A 23,045-nucleotide genomic window follows, 5' to 3' on the forward strand; every position below is an offset into this window, starting at 1 on the left:
TTTTCCTGGTGTGAAAATGGGAAACCACGGAAAACCATCTTCAGGGTTGCCGACAGTGGGGTTCGAACCCTCTATCTCCTGATTACTGGATACTGGCCGCACTTAAGCGACTGCAGCTATCAGGCTCGGTAGACACACTTTTTGGGGAAGGCAGCAGTAATTTCGATTGTGATTACGAAGCTCTCCTCCACTAATCAGTGAAATATTGATTGGGATACTGTATTTAAAATAAAACACTATAATTGCAAAATAACGGACCTTTCAAGGTATTCTGGTTTGATTTATATTGCATTCGATATACACAGTCCATTTAATTTCTTATATTTATTCAATCAAAGAAAACTGACACGTTATAATTTTTGTGTTGCCTATTATCTTTAGAAATGAGCCTTACACCTAGAATTTCATCTTTGTCATCTTTAAATTTTTCGTAGCTTACAAATTCTTTTTTCACCAGAATCAATACTCCCCCTCCTACCATTCCTATCCTATCTCTACGATACACACTCCAGTTACATGTTATAATTCTCATATTTTGGTCCGTATTAAAGTCAAAGAAATATTAATGTTTATTTAATTCCACCTATTCAGTGCATAAAGATAGATTTAATTAACAATTAAATCTTATGAAGTACATTATAGGGACATGTCTTACAAATAGTAGACAAGGACATTCATTAAAGTATATAAATTAGGACTGTTTGTAAGACTTTATAAAGGCTTTATTATAAGAATATCTTAACTACTGTCATCCCTCTCGCTCATTTTTTGACGCATGTACCTACATCATCCTCACTTTTATAATTTGTAATTTATCTTAAAAAACTAAAATTAAGAGCAATCAAGACCCTGATTTATTATCTTTCAGGTTTGAGATTAAGGCTGAAGATGCCCTTAAAAAAAGGGTGAAACATGTTCCTATAATTTACTTCATAAGATTTAATTCTTAATTAAAATCTCTCTTTATGTATTGAATAGGTGGAATTAAATAAACATTAATATTTCTTTGACTTTAACACCCTCCAGTTCCGTGAGAAAATTTCTGCATCCATTATGTCATTTCTCGGCCATGATTCAACTAGAGGGAAGAATATACTGGACGTGGTGCTGGTAAAACCAGATGAGCTCTATAGAGAAACTGAAGTAATAGATGGTATTAGTGATCGTGAAGCTGTTTGTCATAGTTAAAAATAAATGTGTTAGAAAGGAAGGTCTTAAAAGTAGGATTATTAGGCAGTACCATATGGCTAATAAAGCAGGAGTGTACAGACTGGAAAAGGGTAGCGCTGATGCCGATTCAGAGTAGTTTCCTGTTGCTTTCAGCGGTGATAGCAGTATCAACACAAGTAAGTCATGTTGAGTATTATTACAAGGTCATATCAGTCAATCATCTATACTAAAGACAATGGGTTGGGATATAGTACTATATCTGAAGTACAGTATATGCCAAAATATACAGTACTGGAAATTATGTTACCTTACTTATCGAGATGTTAGTGTAAATGTTCAAAATGTGCTCCATTGCGCTGTAGGCAGTGTTCATAATGATCACGCAGATTTTCCAACATATTCTGGAACATAGGTTGCTGCAGAGTCCCCGAGGCGATCTTCTGACGTAAAGCAGGCACAGTTTTGGGTGGATCTGGACAATTGAAAATTTGCTCCTTTAACATTCCCCACACATAAGCATCAGGTGGTGTGAGATCAGGAGATCAGCCCCACGGGAAATTGCTTGTCCTGGAAAGGTTTCTTGCACCATAGCCATAGTCTGTCGAGCGGTGTGGCAGGTCGCCCCGTCTTGTTGAAACCACTGTCTATTCATCTGCATGTTCCTGGCACGACAAAACCTTCTTAGATCCTGAATAAATGGCCTGATCACCATGTTCCTATAGTGTTCCTGGTTAACAGTAAGAGGTGCACCATCATCATTCTCTATGAAATACGGACCTAGCACACCGTTTCCTGACACTGCACACCAAATCGGCACACGCACACTATGTAGCGGTTTCTGGACTATAGTGTCTGGCCTCTCAAAACCAAGAAAGCGAGTTGTTTGGTGATTGATAAAACCATCCAAGTGAATGTGACTTTAGTCGGAGAACCACACATTGAACAAGAAATCTGGATCCTCGTACACCATGGCCAAAAATCGTGCACAATATTCCACCCTGACATGCCTATCATGCTCCGTCAATCGTTGCCCAACCTGTATTTGGTACGGAAATCCACCTATGTCTTTAAACAATCGTCAAAGTGATTTAGGGCTGATGTTTAATTTCAGGGCTGTTCGCTGAAGACTTCGCTTTGGAGACTGCAACATCTGATTGAGGACACATCCTTGATTTTCATTTGTGGACACAGTTACTGGCCAACCAGACCTTCCCTTGCGTTGACACAATACGCTACTTGTACGACGGAATTTTTAAACAATAGCATAACTGTGTTGCTAGGTGCTGGCTTACTGAAGTGTTCACGATTTTGTTCCACCACTAACTTTAAATTCGGCCCACCTTGATAACCTTTTCCGTACGAGCGAAAATAATACTCCACTATAAAAACTTTTTCCTCCGTCGTGAGATCCATTGTCACTTCCAGTCACAGAGCACAACGTTCTTTACACAACTAACAATTCATCATGGCGATGTAACAACACACAGATGATCAGGCGTGCGCATGTGCACTGCGCGAAAATGAGTGCTGTATATTTTGGTACATACTATACTTATTTGATTATTGTTTGTATGAAAGAGCTATACCAAATGAATGGAGAGTTGCTATAGTAGCCCATGTGCATAAAGGAGAGGGCGATACACATAAAGCTGAAAATTACAGGCCAGTCAGTTTGACATGCATTGCATGTAAGCTTTGGGAAAGCATTCTTTCTGATTATATTAGACATGTTTGCAAAATTAATAACTGGTTTGATAGAAGGTAGTTTGGGTTTAGGAAAGGTTATTCCACTGAAGCTCAACTTGTAGGATTCCAGCAAGATATAGCAGATATCCTGGATTCAGAGATCAAATGGACTGTATTATGATTGACATATCTAAGGCATTTGATAGAGTAGATCATGGGAGACAACTGGCAAAAATGAGTGCAATTGGACTAGAAAAAAAGAGTGACTGAATTGGTGGCTATATTTTTAGGAAAAAACCCCTCAGAGAATTAGAGTAGGCAAAGTTTTATCTGTCTCTGTATTAATTAAGATGGGAATTCCTCAAGGCAGTACTATTGGACCTTTATGTTTTATATACAATATCTTGTCTCAGCCTGTCAAAAAGTGGGACTATCCATGAACGTTTCTAAAACCAAAGTAATGCTTCACAAATGGGCCCCAGCAGGAAAGCTGCATGTGGGAAACACCACATTACAACAGGTCAATGAATTTGTCTATCTTGGGCAACTTGTAAACATGAAAGGGGACTTAAGACCGGAAATCTTCCGACATATCAAACTAGGATGGCAAGCCTACGGAAGAAATTCTTCAGTCTTCAAATCCAACATGCCACTCCACCTAAAGAAGATAGTATTTGACCAGAGTGTTCTCCCCGTACTGACTTACGGTTGTGAAACCTGGACATTGAGCGAGTTTGTTAAGCAAAAACTCAGAACAACCCAAAGAGCTATGGAACGGTTCATGCTAGGCTTGACGAAGAAAGACAGGAAGAGAGCAGATTACATCAGGTCAGTCACAAAGGTCAGTGACATTTTAGAAAGGGTATTTACCCTAAAATGGCAGTGGGCAGGCCATGTTGCTCGGAGAACTGATGGTAGGTGGACAAAGCTTGTGCTTGAGTGGTGTCCGAAAGATCATCTCAGACCAAGGGGAAGACCACCGGACAGATGGGATAAAGACATCCGGAAGATTACTGGGATCAATTGGCAGAACATCGCTCAAGACCGTCCCAGATGGAGAGACCTCATGAAAACCTACCTTGCTTCGGACTTAAAGAGGCCACATCGTAAAAACGATTGAATATGGCTGATAGTGATAGTGATATATATATATATATATATGATATGTGTAAAGAAGTGGAATCAGAGATAAGGCTTTTTGCAGATGACGTTATTCTGTACAGAGTAATAAATAAGTTACAAGGTTGTGAGAAACTGCAAAATGACCTTGATAATGTTGTGAGATGGACAGTAAGCAATGGTATGATGATAAACAGGATTAAAAGTCAGGTTGTGAGTTTCAAAAATAGGGAAAGTCCTCTCAGTTTTAATTACTGCATTAATGGGGCGAAAGTTCCTTTTGAGGATCATTGTAAGTACCTAGGATTTAATATAAGGAAAGATCTTCATTGGGGTAATCACATAAATATGATTATAAATAAAGGGTACAGATCTCGGCACATTGTTAGGAGGCTATTTAGGGGTTGTAGTAAGCATGTAAAGGAGAGGGCATATAAGTCTCTGGTAAGACACCAACTAGAGTATGGTTCCAGCGTATGGGACCATCATCAGGATTACTTGATTCATGAACTGGAAAACATCCAAAGAAAAGCAGCTTGATTTGTTCTGGGTGATTTCCGACAAAAGGGTAGCGTTACAAAAATGTTGCAAAAGATTGCACTGGGAAGACTTGGGAGAAAGGAGACGAGCTGCTCGACTAAGTGGTATTTAATACCAGTATAGTTGGTCCGTTATCGGACAGTATAAATTTTCCAGTTAACTCATTCCTGGTTGCCAGCATTTCGCCCCAGTGTGCTAAGTTGGGCTCATCAGTTGGTAAATAGCACACCTACCAAGATGTATGGCTAGTGCATACCGTGGAGGCCACTGCATAGGCTACTTGGAGCCATTAGCAGTGCCAATGCACTATGAGAGATTTTGTCTCATTTTCAAAAATTGGTATGTCCGGAGCTGTCAGTGGAGAGATGGCGTGGAATGACATCAGTAGACGAATAGGTTTGAGTGGTGTCTTTAAAAGTAGGAAAGATCATGATATGAAGATAAAGCTGGAATTCAAGAGGACAAATTGGGGCAAATATTTGTTTATAGGAAGGGGAGTTTGGGATTGGAGATGTTCAATAAATGTCCAATTTCTTTGCAATCATTTAAGAAAAGGCTAGGAAAACAACAGATAGGGAATCTGCCACCTGGGCGACTGCCCTAAATGCAGATCAGTAGTGATTAACTGATTGATTGATTGATTGATTGATTGATTGATTGATTGATTGATTGATTGATTGATTGATTGATTGATTGATTAATATTATGTGTAGAAAAGTAGGTGATTTGTTTTGGTTTGAGTTTTGATTTTGTAATTTTTGTGCTTGTTGTTCATAATAAACTGTACATATGCATTTGTCTTGTACATATTGTGCCATTAAACTTGGTAGTTCTGTTAAGAAAATGATAAGCATCATTTTATTTAGCTTGAGGAAATGTTATTTTAAATGTGCAAGCTTTTACTAGCAGTGTGTGGGTAGACTTTCGTGTATTAACTATCCTATGAGGCCAGGCTTTGGGGACTTAAATGGTAAAGCGCTAGCCTTCTGAGCCAAGGTTAGCAGGTTCAATCCCTGCTCAGTGTGGTAATTCATGGCATTTGAGTTCATGAATTTCTGATTCAGAAAAATGGTCTTTTTCAATCAGATTACATTTACCAATGTGTTTCTGTAATGTGTTGTTTGTTCTGAATGCTATTTCAAAACCTTCCCATTTGAACATTGGCTATTTTGTTAGTATTTTTATGTGTTTTTATTAACGAAAATTAAGAACTATGTATTTATCATTTTCGGGTAGGGGTTTGCCAAGAACCAAATTGTAATGCCACGTGCATCAGCCAGGCAAAGCGAAATTTCCACACCAGGTACAAAGAACACAAAGACGCAGTTAGATACAACAGACACTCGCATTCTACAAACACATATGACAACACACACCACTTCACAAATATCAACACAGACCTTTAAATTTTACACACATCAATAATGATGTTAAAGAAGGTATTGAAATGTACATTGCAAAAAATGCTAACTAAGCCAATCTCAATGATCACATACGCTTAAAAAGTTCACCCCTATTTGCACTGTTCAATTTCTCAACAATATTACACACTTCTTGCATTAGCACTTAATGAATCTCACTGGAGGTTACTCTGACCATAGCCCACTACGATGTCGTTTAAGCCTTGGCAATATGCCTGCTCGCTTATATGTAGTAGTTGCAGATTTCTCCGTTTGGCACTGACAGCTGACCCCTGAACACTAGCTACAGCATGTCTTGAATCGAAGCAGCAACTTCACACGCAGAACTTTGCGGCTTAGTGGTTTGCTATTAAAGTAGGAGCGCAGGGAGAGATAGAAGATTTACGGACATGATGAGAGCAATGAAAAGTAGTGAGGGTTTTGTTACAAGAAGTAAAAAACAATAATATAGCGAGTAAGTAAGTAATTAAGGGCGTGGAGGCTGAAATGTTGTGAAGGAGAAGTGGTATATAAGTTATGATATGTTATAGGGTTGAAATGTGGTGTTGGGGAAGTGGTGGTATAAGATGGTGGATGGCAGTTTGTTGATATTTGGAGCTGGAGGAGTGATGGTAAATGTGGTGTTGGATAAGTGTTGTATTTGGCTATTTGTAAATTTTGGTTTGGGGGAAGATGGAGTTTTCGGTAGGTAATTATGATGGGTATTAGGATGAGTATGAGTGTATGGCAAATTGAGCAAATTATGATATGTTATAGGGTTGAAATGTGGTGCTGGAGAAGTGGTGGTATAAGATGGTGGATGGCAGAAGGTGAGTGTATTTGTAGAAGAAGTAGAGGTGGTGGTATTGAGATTGTATTGGTGTCTGGTATAAATGCTGAGTGATGGCAGATGAGTGTGTGTTAGGGCTGAATTGTGGTGTTGGAAGTAGAGGTGGTATAGGTTGAAATGTGGTGTTGGAAAGGTATGGAGATGTAGTTATGATATGTTATAGGGCTGAAATATGGTGTTGGAGAAGTGGTGGTATAAGATGGTGGATGGCAGAAGGTAAGTGTATTTGTGGAAGGAGTAGAGCTGGTATGCTGAAGTGTGGTGTTGGAAGTATTGAAGGCTTAGTATTCAAGTTATGATATGTTATAGGGTTGAAATGTGGTGTGGATGGCTATTTAAATTTTTGGAGCTGGAAACAGGTGAGTTTATAATCATTTTGTATTGTATTGGTGACTGGTATAAATGCTGAGTGATGGCAGACGAGTGCGTGTTAGGGCTGAAATGTGGTGTTGGAAGTAGAGGTGGTATATGTTGAAATGTGGTGTTGGAAAGGTATGGAGATGTAGTAATGTAACTCGGCTATTTGTAAATTTTGGTTTGGTAGAAGATGGAGTCTTAAGTAGGTAATTATGACGGGTAGGATGAGTATGAGTGTATGGTAAATGCAAGTTATGATATGTTATAGGGTGGAAATGTGGTGTGGGAGAAGTGGTGGTATAAGATGGTGGATGGCAGAAGGTGAGTGTATTTGTGGAAGGAGTAGAGCTGGTATGCTGAAGTGTGGTGTTGGAAGTATTAAATTATGATATGTTATAGGGTTGAAATGTGGTGTTGGAGAAGTGGTGGTATAAGATGGTGGATGGCAGAAGGTGAGTGTATTTGTAGAAGAAGTAGAGGTGGTATATGAGGTAGGGTTGGTGTGGTATTGCTAAAATGTGGTGTTGGAGTATTGCTGGCCAAAAGGTTTGGAGGCGTGATTGGTATTTGTTATTCATTGCCGAAATTTCTGGAGATGAGAGGTAATTTTATTATGGAGTGTTATGACGGAATGAAATGAAATGAAGCAATGTTAACGCAGATTGGTAAAAGTTGCGGTATGGTTGATTGGAACGCAATGACGGAATAAGATGGCCGGGTTGGTATGCAATCATGTAATGGCTGGTTTGGAATGTAACCTGGTAATGCTGCGGTTGCAGCTTATGCTGGAGTAGGTCAGGGAACAATAGAGGTGATGAAAATGCTGAAATAAGAAGGTTGCGTACGTGAGAGTGATAACAAGCATGGAGTTGTAACACCAGCAGTAGAATGTAAACATTGACCAGGCTGTTGTGAATTGATGTAGATGGAGTTGGTTTTGGTATAAAACCGGGACGGTATTGTTTATTTCATTTTATGTTATTTAGTATATAGTGGAGAGGGGTGGCTCAGGTTGGACTATTCTTATTAATCTTATTTGTTATTTATTATTATTATTGTGAACATGTATTCGGGGCTGAACGCCTGTTTTGTTCACTAATAAATACAATACAATATTAAAGTATTTCAGTTTTTCGAACACTTCCATTCTTGCTGAAGTTATACATCTCAAAATTTGTACGAAGAATAAGGTCCCTATTCAAAAAGTTGACGACAAGCTTTAATTCATCTGTTGCCAGAAGCTCGCACTGACTTCTTATATGTGCTCCCGTATATCTTCCTGTCGATCAGAAGTAGTTCTTTAGAGCAACTGTAACCTTAGATCGTTGAACCAGTGAGTTGGCCGTGTGGTTTGGGTCACACAGCCGTGAGCTTGTATTATTTGGAAGATGGTGGGTTCGAGCTCCACTGTCGACAGCGCTGAAGATGGACGATGGTTTTCCGCGGTTTCCCATTTTCACACCAGGTAAATAATGCGGATGTACCTTTTTCAAGGCCACGGTTACTTCCTTCTCAGTCCTAGCTCTGGCTTATCCCATCTTCACCTTAAGTCCTATCTGTGTCGGAGTGGCATAAAACAAATAACTAAATAAAAGTGTTTTTAAGAATATGATAGAGTCAAAGGGTAAAAATAGAAGTCAAATTAGACTTTATGGATGAGGCACAGCACTCTTCAGTTGCTTGCCTGTAGAAAATAGTTTCATCACAGCCACATTGGTCTTATGGTTATCAGATACGACACAAAGTACAAAGAAATTACATCCTTCAAATTCTTTGATGACATGCTTGGTCAAGGTGTGAAGAGGGAGGCCTGATAATTTTTTCGCAAAGAAATACTCTACACATGTATTTAGTAGCCAGACTACAAATTAGGAAGCACAAACATCTTTTTGCTAAAACAGGTCGGTCCTCAATCAATTTTGTGGTTTTTGTTATGTCTCCATCGGAAATAACAGAATCCTTAAAGAGTCTGAATGTGGCTTGAAGTGTTGTCTTCTCCAAAAAAATACATCAGTTTTGACATACAGAATCAATTTGTGAAAATTTTAAATTTATAATTCCACCTTTACGACACTGTAATCATCTTTATTAATAAAACTATATTGGTGATAGGCCTACATGTTTCGTCCTCTTATGGGACATCTTCAGTCACACATAAAATCATTGGAAATATAGTAAGGACACATTAAAAAAATTAGTGAGTAAAAAGTCTGTGAACTTGCGAAGCGGCATATTAGCGTCTTGTCAATCTTGAATCTTAAAATAGCGCAACAAAAACATGTTGTGAACCATGAAGTCTAGTTATTGCACAGGTTAAAATGTCCTTACATGCGTGGAAAAACAAATATGAAACAACATGAGTGGCTATGTGAATTAAATACATACATTATCATTATAGACTGTTATGCCTTTCAGCGTTCAGTCTGCAAGCCTCTGTGAATTTACTAAATGTCGCCACAATCCTGTATTTGCAGCACATTTAGATCTATACCTCTTATATTTAAATAGTGAAAAACTGAGTCTAACCATTGTCGTCTTGGTCTCCCTCTACGTCTCTTACCCTCCATAACAGAGACCATTATTCTCCTAGGTAACCTATCCTCCCCCATTCGCCTCACATGACCCTACCACCGAAGCCGGTTTATGCATACAGCTGCATCCATCGAGTACATTCCTAACCCCTGTGAGTACCCAGACTCATATCCTCATTCCGAGTACTCTCTGTTTGTACCAGCAATTATTCTCGCTACGTTCATATCTGTTACTTCTAACTTATGAATACGATATCCTGAGTCCACCCAGCTTTCGCTCCCGTAAAGCAAAGTTGGTCTGAAAACAGACCAATGTAAAAATAGTTTCGTCTGGGAGCTGCCTTCCTTCTTAGAGAATACTGTTGATCGCAACTGTGAGCTCACTGCATTAGTTTTACTGCACCTTGATTCAATCTCTCTTTCTATATTACCATCCTGGGAGAACACACATCCTAAATACTTGAAATTATCTACCTGTTCCAGCTTTGTATCACCAATTTGGCATTCAATTCTGTCGAATTTCTTACCTACTGACATCAATTTAGTCTTCGAAAGGCTAATATTCATACCATACTCATTGCACCTATTTTCAAGTTCCAAGATATTAGACTGCAGGCTTTCGGCACAATCTGTCATTAAGACCAAGTCGTCATCATAGGCCAGACTGCTTACTACACTTCCACCTAACTCAATCCCTCCCTGCCACTTTATACTTTCAGCAGATGATCCATGTAAACTACAAACAACAAAGATGAAAGATTACAGCCTTGTCTAACCCCTGTGAGTACCCTGAACCAAGAACTCATTCTACTGTCAATTCTCACTGCAGCCCAATTGTCAACATAAATGCCTTTGATTGATTTTAATAGCCTACCCTTGATCCCATAGTCTCCAAGTATGGTGAACTTTTTTTCCCTCGGTACCCTGTCATATGCTTTCTCTAGATCTACGAAACATAAACACATCTTTCTATTCCACTCGCATTTTTCAATTACCTGGCGCATACTGAAAATCTGATCCTGACAGCCCCTCTGTGGTCTGAAACTGGTTTTCATCCAACTTCCTCTCAACCACTGATTGCACCCTTTCTTCCAAGATGACAGTGAATACTTTGCCTGCTATACTAATCAATGAGATACCTCGATAGTTGTTGCAATTCTTCCTGTTTCTTTGCTTATATATAGGTGCAATTACTGCTTTTGACAAATCTGAGGGTACCTTACCAACACTCCATGCTAATCTTATTATTCTATGAAGCCATTTTATCCCTGCCTTTCCACCATTTCAGGTCTAATTTCATCTATTCCTGTTGCTTTGTGATAATGGAGTTTATTTACCATCCCTTCCAGTTCCTCAGGCATAATTTCACCAATTTCATTTTCCTCCTCCCCATGAGCTCCGTTGTTTGCAACACCACCATGAAGATTTCCTTTTATGTTGAGAAGATTTTCAAAATATTTCCCTCTCTTCCTAATATTCTTTATTACTGTCCAGAAAGGTTTCGCTGCTGCCTGACCTAGCCCTTCCACGTTATTACCAAAATCTTCCCACGACTTCTTTTTGGATTCAACAACTGTTTGTTTCGCTTTGTTTCTTTCTTCTGTGTACAATTCCCTGTCTGCATCAGCTCTTGTTTGGAACCATTTCTGATAAGCCTTCTTTTTACGTTTGCAAGCTTCTCTCACTTCATCATTCCACCAAGATGTTCGCTTTTTTCCATCTTTACACGCAGTTGTTCGTAGACGGTCCCTTGCTATTGCTACTACAATATCCCTGTATGCCACCATTTCCCTTTCTATACCCGGAACCTGCTTACTGTTCACTGTTCGGAACTTCTCACTAATTATATCCATGTACTTCTGTCTAATTTCCTCGTCCTGGAGATTGTTTGCAGACAGATTTTACTGTCTCTGTCGTAGGCCTAGAGATACTTTAGTTCACTGCAGATCAGATAATGGTGTGAAAAATTCACAAAAAACTTGTATATTCCTAATAAATTTCCTGAATTTGAAGTTGGTTAAGATATTGTCTATTATGGATTTTGTACCCCTAGCCTCCCATGTGTAGCGGTGAATGGCCTTATGCTTGAAGAATGTATTTGTAACTGCTAAATCCATACTAGCACAGAAGTCCAGCAAACACTTCCCATTTATCAATCACCCTTTCGTATCCTTCAGTTCTATTTCCAACTTTCACATTGAAATCACCCATTAGCCATATCCTATCCGTGGTTTTTACCCTGACTACGATGTCACTCAATGCTTCATAAAAGTTGTCAACTTCATCCTCATCTGCACCCTCACATGGTGAATGCACTAAGACAATTCTCGTCCTAATTCCTCCAACTGCCAAATCTACCCTCATCATTCACTTGTTTATGTGCCTAACAGAAACTATATTGTGTGCAATAGTATTCCTGATGAACAGCCGTACCCCAGACTCTGTTCTTTCCTTTTTAACATCCGTCAAGTACACTTTATAATCTCTGATCTCTTCCTCGTTATCTTCCCTTACCCGGATATCACTTACTCCTAGCACATCCATATGCATCCTCTTTGCTGACTCAGCCAGTTCTGCTTTCTTTCTTCTATAAGCTCCATTAATATAGATAGCTCCCCATGGAATTCCATTTCATTCGCCAAGTTGTTTCCAAAGAGTCCCTCGCCTGTCAAATGGGAGTGGGACTCCGTTTTTCCCATAGGTCCGAGGCTTGCTTAAAATGTTCTGAGCTCGGTAAATTCATGAAGCAGGATGCTACCCTACTTACACATAGTCCAAGTGAGGATCTCTCTTCTAAGAGGTTAGGGACCACCGGTGGATTGTATAGCCCTAGTCGCCTGAGCACAAGGAAGCCATGACTCAGAATATGTCTGAGATGCCCATTCCATAGCAACTGGTATCCTGACTCTCAGGACCACTTACTAGGCCACTCAGCCGTTGCCCATGGTTCACAAACTAGGACATGACTATAGTAACCCACACCATATACCAGGGCTGGCCACAATGAGGCTCGCGAGCTGCATGCGGCTCTTGACACCAACCTTAGAGTAAAATTAAATGATATAATTAATGGAATCTAGCAACATCTCGCGGCAATCAGTTGCAGCGATGTGCGGCTTAACGTTATTAGCGCTGTAAGTTCGTTGTGAGAGATGGGAGGTGAAGATAGTTCTGGGACCTTCCGTTAGATAGTGCTTTGAGCGGGAGTGTGTGTCAGTGAGTCAGTGTTGTGAGGTGCAGCCAGTCGCGTTCACGCGTAGGCAGTAGCGAGTGCCGATACTTTACTTTTGTTTTGCTATTTTGCTTTACGTCGCACCGACACAGATAGGTCTTATGGCGACGATGGGAGAGGAAAGGCCTAGGAAGTGGAAGGAAGCGGGAAGTGGGAAACCATGGAAAACCATCTTCAGGGCTGCAGACAGTGGGGCTCGAACCCACTATCTCCCGATTACTGGATACTGGCCGCACTTAAGCGACTGCAGCTATCGAGTTCGGCGATACTTTACTGTGTGCAGTAGCTGTGTGCTGTTTCAGTACAGTTGTGGCCTGGTGTCCGAACAGTTGCAATGCTGTCTAAGAAGCGCAAATAGAATCGAGCTTTTAATACCGACTGGGAGGAAGAATTTGTTTTTGTAGAAAGAAACGGTAAGCCAATGTGTCTTTTGTGTCAATTTTTTTTGTCACAGTTCAAGGCCAGCAATCTGAAATGCCATCATGACACTAACCACACCGGTTTCAACAAATATTTTCCTGTTGGCTCGCAGTTAAGGAAAACCAAACTGAAATCACTAAAGGAAAATCTTCATGGTCAGAGTAGGGTCATGTCAATTTTTACCAAGGAAGCAGATTTGACAACCGAAGCTGGCTTCATCTTGGCTTTTAATATTGCAAAAGCAAAAAAGCCTTACACAGAGGGGGAGTTTATTAAGAAGAATATGGCGTGCGTTATTTCTGTTTTAAAACCCAAAAATAAGAAACTGCAGAAATTGATCAACGAAATGCCCGCTACTAGACGCACAATAGAGAGGCGAGTTTCTGTTATTAGTGCGGATATTTTACACAATTTAGAAACTGAGCGAGTGCTCAACAGTAAGTCTGGCTCTGGACGAGTCTACTGATATCAAAGATAAACCACAACTAGCCATAACTGTGAGGTATGTGTCAAGAAACTTGCAGATGGTGGAAGACCTGGTTATATTGAAGGATACTACTCGTGGGTTGTGACATTAAAGAAGCCCTGGACGGTGTTTTACAGAAAACCTCAATGCCTATCGGTAATATTGTCAGCATTGTTACCGATAGTGCACCATCTATGACTGGCATGAAACAAGGGCTTATTGGGCTTTTAAATGTTGACACATCATCTCCTGATCTCCTACCTGTACATTGTATTATTCACAGAGCACATTTATCAGCAAAATATTTTCAGTTGCCGCATATTATGCAGGTAGTTCTAAAAATTGTGAACTGTATTCATTTATGTGCCAAAACACATCGACAGTTCAAATATTTTGTAGAAGATATGAATAATGATGTGTTTTCTGATGATGTATCTTGGTACTGCTTAGTAAGCCGCAGTAAGCAATGTTCTTGGCAGATTTTTTGAATTACTTGATCCAATCAAACAGTTTCAGGAAGAAAACGGAAAATCATTCCTTGAACTTAATGACCCCCGGTGGTTGTTAGATTTGGCCTTTTTTACAGATGTGGTCCAACATTTAAAAATGCTAAACATATCTTTACAAGGAAGAGAAAAACTTATTTCTGATTTGGCATAGACTGTATTTAGCTTTCATAGCAAGTTAAAGCTTTTTGGGAAAGAACTTCAGACTAAAAGATTTTCTCACTTCAAATGTTTGAAGAAAATCACTGGAAGCCTTCCTGACGTTCAGATGGAAACTGAAGATTACTTGAGTAAAATGTCTGGCCTTGCTGAAAAAAATCAATGGCAGATTTAATGATTTGAGATCACTTCAATCTTCATTTTCATTCCTGGAAAATCATTTTTCTGTTGATGTTGTCGACGATAACTGTCCAGTCTCATCACCAATAATAAAGCATAGAGCAGCTGTAGAATTGGAGCAACTAGAACTGCAAGAGGATGAAGAAATAAAAGGACTCAAACGAAGTGGTGTTTCTACCGTAGAATTTTGGAAGAATGTTCCAGAAGAAAAATGCACACTAACAAAAGAGTGTGCCAAGAGATGTATCTCAATCTTTGAGACTACTTATGTGTGTGAATCTCTGTACTCGACGCTTAAATTTATTAAATCTAAATATCGATCTGAACTAACTGATGAACATTTAAGTGAACTTGTGCGAACTGCGCTTACCAATTATCAGCCAGATTTCAAAAAAACTAACAGCAAAAATGAGCACTCGAAAAAGCACTTCTCAAAAGTAAAATCTCATTCCCTGATGTGTACCTGAACAATAATGTTCTGTGCATTGTAGAAAATAAATGTTCCTTCGTTTGTTATAAAATAAAGAAACGTGTCTTCATTTAATAAACCATTTTCTAAACAACTCCCAATTTTGTCTCCTAAATTTGCGGCTCCCAGAATTAAGGTTAGTGGCCACCCCTGCCATATACCATAAAATTATCCTGACATTGTGAACATAATGTGCATGTTTTTTGTATGTATGATTCTTTACTCATAATGACCATATTATTTCCCTTGTCCGCCTTAGTCAAAATCGAATCATTCTCCTTAATTTTCTGTTTCAGTGAACCTATTATTTGGTTATGATGTGAAGGAACACCAACTTTGTTGTTACTTATTAAATTAGAAATAAATAAATCTAGTCTCCGTTGGGTTCTCAATCGGTAACTTCTGTACTACATTTTCAGCTTCCGCCGTGATCGTGATTGCGTCCTTGAGTTAAAATTGAACGGGCCAATTGAATTTGGGACCTTTCTCCATAACTCCATAACTCTTATTTCCGACTTATCAAAATGGGTCTTTGAAAGATTGATAAAAGGCTTCTGAAAAACGGGGATGGTTGAATGGACCCGTTTATTATAATCCGTAGATGAGGGAGAATAAGCCTCTGTTCTCGTACTTTTGCGCCTTAGTGTATTAGTTTTGTTAACTAACTTGTTCTGTTTATCTACAAGTAGGTATGCAATTTTATCATTGACGTAATGTTGAAGATAATTCCATTCTAATGGGACAAAGGAGGAAGAAGCAACAAGAGGGCCTCATATAACTGAATGTTAATGTTTTCCTATAGAGAAATTTAATTTTGTTCCTGATCCATAGAATGTTGGAATTCTCTTGCGTCTTTCAATGCCAGTATGAGAAAACAGATTTCAAAAAATTATGGATGAGTCCCTCTTTGAGACAGTTTTTTAAGAAAAGAATGTCCTTACCTATTTTTGCAATTTTAGTCTTTAAATTTAAATATTTCTTAGCTCTACCTGCACCGGGCAAGTTGGCCGTGCGGTTAGGGGCACGCGGCTGTGAGCTTGCATCCAGGAGATAGTGAGTTCAAATTCCACTGTCGGCAGCCCCGAAGATGTTTTTCCGTGGTTTCCCATTTTCACACCAGGCCTGTACCTTAATGAAGGCCACGGCTGCTTCCTTCCAGCTTCTAGGCCTTTCCTATCCCATTGTCGCCATAAGGCCTATCTGTGTCGATGTGACGTAAGGCCACTAGCAAAAAGAAAGCTCTACCTGCCTGGTTGGTATCAACATTGCAGTGATAAATTTCATGTTTGAGCCCATATTGTTGAAAAGTATCAACTTGTGAAAATTTAAATTTATAATTTCACCTTTACAATACTGTAATCGTCTTTATTAATAAGACTACATTAAACTGTGGTAACAGGCAGGGACCCTCTTAGAGGCAGCCCTGCCCAGGGAGTGGTGCCCCTGCCTATATTGAGTCCCAGAGCACACTGACCCGGTGTGTAACATCTGGTAAAGGGTCTCAGCTCAGGGTAACGAGTGAAGACCTCAACGCCAGCAAAAGCGGAGAATATGATTCAGTACGGTGGAGCTGGCAGAGGAGGCAACCTGTTCCTCTGGGGGCAGTACAGATGGTATGGCTTTTAAATACTGGGACACCCTCTCTCCAGGGGACATAAATATGGAGGGCCCTAACACAGGGTACATTTCCAGTGTCATGGTTTCCCAACGGCTGGGGAGGCGGAAGAGGATAAAGCCAGACGGACTGGCTATAAAGGCGCTACTCAACTAATTTGGAGTCTGTGGCAGTCCGTTGCAGGTTTGGAGCTTGCTACTGCCTGTCTCATACTACATGTGCCGCCGTGAAAGGTTCTGAAATCATAGTGTGTGGGCCTCCTCCCTGCAAGTTGAGGTCCACCTTAAACAAAGTCATGGCGATGGGATAAGGATGGTGGAAGCAGATTTAGGGTGAAATCGGAAGCTTCTAGTCTGGACCTGCACTTTGGTGGCAGATGTGTGATGGTCGCCTTTCCTGAGACTCAATGGCTACTCAGGAATCCGGTCCTGCATCTGTGCCTGGGCAGGCCTATTTAGGATTACCGCTACCCACCACAAATGGGGAAGGCCCTAGAAAATGTGGGCTAAACATCGGTACCCACACTCAAATCCCGGATGGGAAACTGCACCTAGAGGGACACCCCAACTTTGCAGTCGTAAACATGAGAGAACTTTGATTATAGGATCGTAGAATATCAGAACTAAACTAGACAGTAATACCAGGCCTGAAAGGCGAACAGCTCAACACTCTTGAGCTAGCAAGACTTAACATCAACGTTGCCGCATTAAGTGAAACAAGATTACTGAATGAGGGAAAACTTAATGAATCTAGTTCAGGCTATACCATTTTCTGGAAAGGGAAAAATGAAGGTGAACATCGAATTCATGGTGTTGGATTTGCAGTGAAAACTAAACTGGTGAACATGCTTAGGTTAAGACCTACTGCAGTTAATGAAAGACTCATGACCCTCTGCATACCACTGTATGGAGATAAATTCATCACTCTCATCTCTGCTTATGCCCCTACTTTGGACAGCTCTGAAAATTCTAAGAATCAATTCTACCATCAACTGAATACAATACTTTCCAAATTGCCCACCATGGATAAATTATTATTACTTGGTGACTTCAGTGCTAGAGTGGGTAGAGATAATCGGCTATGAGGTAATGTCATGGGCAATCAAGGCATAGGAAACTGCAATGCAAATGGATTACTTCTTCTTGGTCTCTGTGCTGAGCATGAACTCTTCTCATCACCAACACACAATTCCATTTACCAACCAGATACAAGACTACATGGATGCACCCATGTTCAAAACATTGGCACCTCACTGATTACGTCATAACACGAGAACGTGACAAGAAAGACGTCTTCATCACAAAGACAGAAACATTGATGACTGTTGGACGGATCATAGACTTCTTATCAGCCGACTCAGAATTTTGGTGCACCAGGAACCGCACACTTGTTTCACAAACCCTTCAAGGAAGAAATTTAAAATCTCCAAACTTCAAAATGAAACCGTTTCTAAAGAATTCTAGAATGCCATAACAGAGCAGCTGACTTCCAGTCCAATCAATACCAAGGATGTGGAGCTGCAATAGGCCACACTTCAAACAATCATCAAAGATTCGGCAGAAAAAATAATTTGCTACGAGAAAAGGAAGAGAAATGACTGGTTTGATGATAATAATGAAAAGATCCTGAAATTAATTAATAAAAAAAGGGAAGCCTACTTATCCCTTATACAAAACCCTTCCTCTGTAGTGAAGAAAGCATGTTTCCAAGAGCTTAAGATGAAATGTCAGGCTGATATAAGACAGATAAAAAATGAATGGTGGCAACAGAAAGCCGAGGAACTCCAGACTTTGTCCGATACCAGAGACCTTCAGAATTTCTACGAAAAACTAAAGGAAATTTTTGGGTCCTCTCACTCTTCATCAGGGGTGCTGAAAGCCATTGATAATGGCACAATCCTTACAGACAGTCAAGACATATTAAGACGCTGGAAGGAACACTTCAGCCTACTTCTGAATCGAAGCTCAACTGCTACCGAAGACTTCTTCCAACATGTGCCATGACATCCTCTGCAACTGTGTATGGCAGTCTACCCAACCTTCCATAAATTCACCAAAGCCCTCAAAAGTATGAAACCAAGAAAATCTCCCGGACCAGGTAACACCTCCTAGAACTTATTCAAAGTGGAGGACTCTCTTTGAAGACCAGGATTTTCTCCCTAATTCTAGTAATTTGGGAAACACAGAAGGTGCCTGCCGACATGAAAAATGCCACCATAGTAACCACTTTCAAGAAAGACGATCGAGGTGTCTGCGGTAATTACCGTGGCATTTCCCTCCTATCCATAGCAGGAAAAGTTCTGGCAAGGATTTTGTTGAACCGTCTTCATACTGTCTCCAAAATGGTACTCCCGGAGTCTCAATTTGGGTTTTGGGCCACAAGAGGTACCATTGACATGATCTTTTGTGCTAGACAAATCCAAGAGAAATGCAGAGAAAAACAAGTCCCGCTTCTTTTGGTATGTTACGATCTAGAAAAGGCCTTTGATTCTGCTCCTAGAGAAGCTATGTGGATGGTATTACGGCGCTTTGGCTGTCCTGATCGTTTCGTAGGCTTAATCCGGGCTCTTCATGATGGAATGGTTGGACGAGTTCTTCACCAGAATGATCTCTCAGAAGAATTTCCTATCACAAATGGGCTTAAGCAAGGCTGCGTGCTTGCCCCCACTCTTTTCGCCCTGTACTTGGCAGCCATGCTTCATGAGACTTCTACTACCGACCATGTGGGTGTGGAAATTAAGTTTCGGTATGATGGCGGACTGTTCAACCAAACCAGGCTCCGTTCTCAGAGAATGACTCATAATACTCGGATAATGGAGCTTCAATATGCTGATGAAAATGCAACATCTGCCCATACACCTGAGGAGCTTCAAATATCCATCAACTGTTTTAAGGAAGCTTATGAACGATTTGGTCTGACCATCAACACCCATAAGAATAAAGTATTTGCACAGCCAGCAACAGGTGGTACTGTTCCTAAACTAAATGTCACCATAGCAGCAACACCTCTTGAACAAGTAGACCAATTCACCTACCGTGGTAGTATTCTAACTACACACTGCAACTCAGAAAAGGATGTGGAAAACAGAATACGCTCTGCCCATGCAGCTTACAGCCACCTCTCCCACAGAGTCTTCTTGAACGAGGATCTCAAATTATATACTAAACTAATGGTGTACCGAGTTGTAGTCATAACAACATTATGGATGTGAAACCTGGACACTGTATCGTCGTGAAATAAAGAAACTGGAATGCTTCCATCAGCAGAAACTTAGATCCATCATGAACATCAAATGAGGTGACTACATAAGTAATGTGGCAGTTCTTGACAAGGGGCATATGAACAGCTTAGAAGCCTTCACATCGCTCATCAGCTTAGATGGGTTGGTCACATCCAACGTATGAATGATAGCATACTGCCTAAACAGCTACTCTACAGTGAGATTGGTCATGGCAAAAGGCCTCAAGGTGCTCCTTTGAAACGTTATAAAGACCAGCTTAAGAAGGCTATGAATAGCACCAACATAAATGCTAATAGCTGGGCAAAAACTGCACAAAACCATGTTCTCTGGCACAAAACGACTGCAGAAGTCGTCTCACTTTTTGAGCAGGCTCGTCGCAGACAAGAAATGGAAACACATGAAAAGCGGAAACTACGTTGGATCCAAACACGCCCTCACCCACCTTTAGATGTGACTTGTGTGGCCGCACGTTTCATGCAAAGATTGGCTTGATCAGTCATCAGCGACATCTTCACAGAGCTAACAGACTTTAAGAGGAAATGCAGGAGAAAAAACGTATTCTTGGAAACGAGTAGCGGCGGCCGCCGCCGAAACTATATTGGTGATACATGTTTCGTCCTCTTATGGGACATCTTCAGTCACACATAAAATATTTAGAAATATGGCAAGGACACATTAACATTACATACATACATTATCATTAGAGACTGTTATGCCTTTCAGCATTCAGTCTGCAAGCCTCTGTAAATTTACTAACGTCGCCACAATCCTCTATTTGCAACTAGTGCTGTGGCCTCATTTAGTTCTATACCTCTTATCTTTAAATCATTAGAAACTGAGTCTAACCATCGTCGTCTTGGTCTACCCCTGCTTCTCTTACCCTCCATAACAGAGTCCATTATTCTCCTAGGTAACCAATCCTCCTCCTTTCGCCTCACATGATCCCACCACCAAAGCCGGTTTATGCGTACAGCTTCATCCATCGAGTTCATTCCTAAATTAGCCCTTTTCTCCTCATTCTAAATACCCTCCTGCCATTGTTCCCACCTGTTTGTATCAGCAATCATCCTCACTACCTTCATGTCTGTTACTTCTAACTTACGAATAAGATATCCTGAGTCCACCCAGCTTTCGCTCCCGTAAAGCAAAGTTGGTCTGAAAACAGACCGATGTAAAGATAGTTTCGTCTGGGAGCTGACTTCCTCTTACAGAATACTGTTGATCGCAGCTGCGTCTGGGAGCTGACTTCCTTCTTACAGAATACTGTTGATCGCAGCTGCAAATCACTGAATTAGTTTTACTACACCTTGATTCAATCTCACTTACTATATTACCATCCTGGGAGAACACACAACCTAAATACTTGAAATTTTTGACCTGTTCTAGCTTTGTATCACCAATCTGACATTCAGTTCTGTTGAACTTCTTACCTATTGACATCAATTTATTCATTGCACCTATTTCAAGTTCCAAGATATTAGACTGCAGGCTTTTGGCACAGTCTGCCATTAAGACCAAGTCGTCAGCATAGGCCAGACTGCTTACTACATTTCCCCCCAACTGAATCCCTCCCTGCCATTTTATACCTTTGAGCAGATGATCCATGTAAACTACAAACAACAAAGGTGAAAGATTGCAGCATTGTCTAACCCCTGTAAGTATCCTGAACCCAGAACTCATTCTACCATCAATTCTCACTGAAGCCCGATTGTCAAAATAAATGCCTCTGATTGATTTTAATAATCTACCTTTAATTCCATAGTCTTCCAGTATGGCGAACATCTTTTCCCTCGGTACCCTGACATATGTTTTCACTGGATCTACGAAACATAAACACAACTGCCTATTCCTCTCTCAGCATTTTTCATTAACCTGGCATATACTGAAAATCTGATCCTGACAGCCTCTCTGTGGTCTGAAACCACACTGGTTTTCATCCAACTTCCTCTCAACGACTGATCGCACCCTCTCTTCTAAGATGCCATTGAATACTTCGCCTGGTATACTAATCAATGAGATACCTCGATAGTCGTTGCAATCCTTCCTGTTCCCTTGCTTATGGATAGGTGCAGTTACTGCTTTTGTCCAATCTGAAGGTACCTTACCAACACTCCATGCTAATCTTACTATTCTATAAAGCCATTTCATCCCAGCCTTCCCACTATACTTCACCATTTCAGGTCTAATTTCATCTATACCTGCTTCTTTATGACAATGAAGTTTATTTACCATCCTTTCCACTTCCTCAAGCGTAATTTCACCAACATAATTTTCCTCCTCCCCATGAGCTTGGCTGTTCACAACACCACCAGGAAGATTTCCTTTTACGTTGAGAAGATGTTCAAAATATTCCCTCCACCTCTCCAGCGATTCCCTGGGATCTATTATGAGTTCACCTGAATTACTCAAAACACTGTTTATTTCCTTTTTCCCACCCTTCGTAAGATCGTTTATTACTGTCCAGAAAGGTTTCCCTGCTGCTTGACCTAGCCTTTTCAGGTTATTACCAAAATCTTCCCACGACTGTTTTTTGGATTCAACAGCTATTTGTTTCGCTCTGTTTCTTTCATCTACATACAAATCGCTGTTTGCCTCAGCCCTTGTTTGGAGTCATTTCTGATAAGCCTTCTTTTTACGTTTACAAGCTGCTCTCACTTCGTCATTCCACCAAGATGTTCGCCTTTTCCCATCTTTGCACACAGTTGTTCCTAGGCATTCCTTTGCTGTTTCTACTACAGCATCCCTGTATGCCTCCCGTTCTCTTTCTGTATCCTGAACCTGCTTACTGTCTACTGTTCGAAACTTCTCACTAATCATATCCATGTACTTCTGTCTAATTTCCTCGTCCTGGAGATTTTCTACCCTTATTCGTTTGCAGATAGATTTCACTTTCTCTACCCTAGGCCTAGAGATCCTTAGTTCACTGCAAATCAGGTAGTGTTCTGTATCATCGAAAAATCCCCAGAAAACTCGTACAATCCTAACAGATTTCCTGAATTCGAAGTCTGTTAAGATATAGTCTATTATGGATCTGGTACCCCTGGCCTCCCATGTGTAGCGGTGAATAGCCTTATGCTTGAAGAATGTATTCGTAACTGCTAAAC

The 23,045-nt window shown here is 40.4% G+C and overlaps 2 protein-coding genes across 4 annotated transcripts in view; one reads left to right on the top strand and one right to left on the bottom strand.

Moving 5' to 3' along the window:
• The window catches only part of LOC136873952 (DNA primase large subunit), a 97,133-nt gene that overhangs the window by 33,603 nt on the left and 40,485 nt on the right, over positions 1 to 23,045 (top strand). The window lies entirely within an intron of this gene.
• The window catches only part of LOC136873953 (magnesium-dependent phosphatase 1), a 207,717-nt gene that overhangs the window by 21,072 nt on the left and 163,600 nt on the right, over positions 1 to 23,045 (bottom strand). The gene's annotated exons all lie outside the window — the stretch shown is intronic.

This window comes from Anabrus simplex, chromosome 5, assembly GCF_040414725.1.
Source record: "Anabrus simplex isolate iqAnaSimp1 chromosome 5, ASM4041472v1, whole genome shotgun sequence".
Lineage (NCBI taxonomy): Eukaryota > Metazoa > Arthropoda > Insecta > Orthoptera > Tettigoniidae > Anabrus > Anabrus simplex.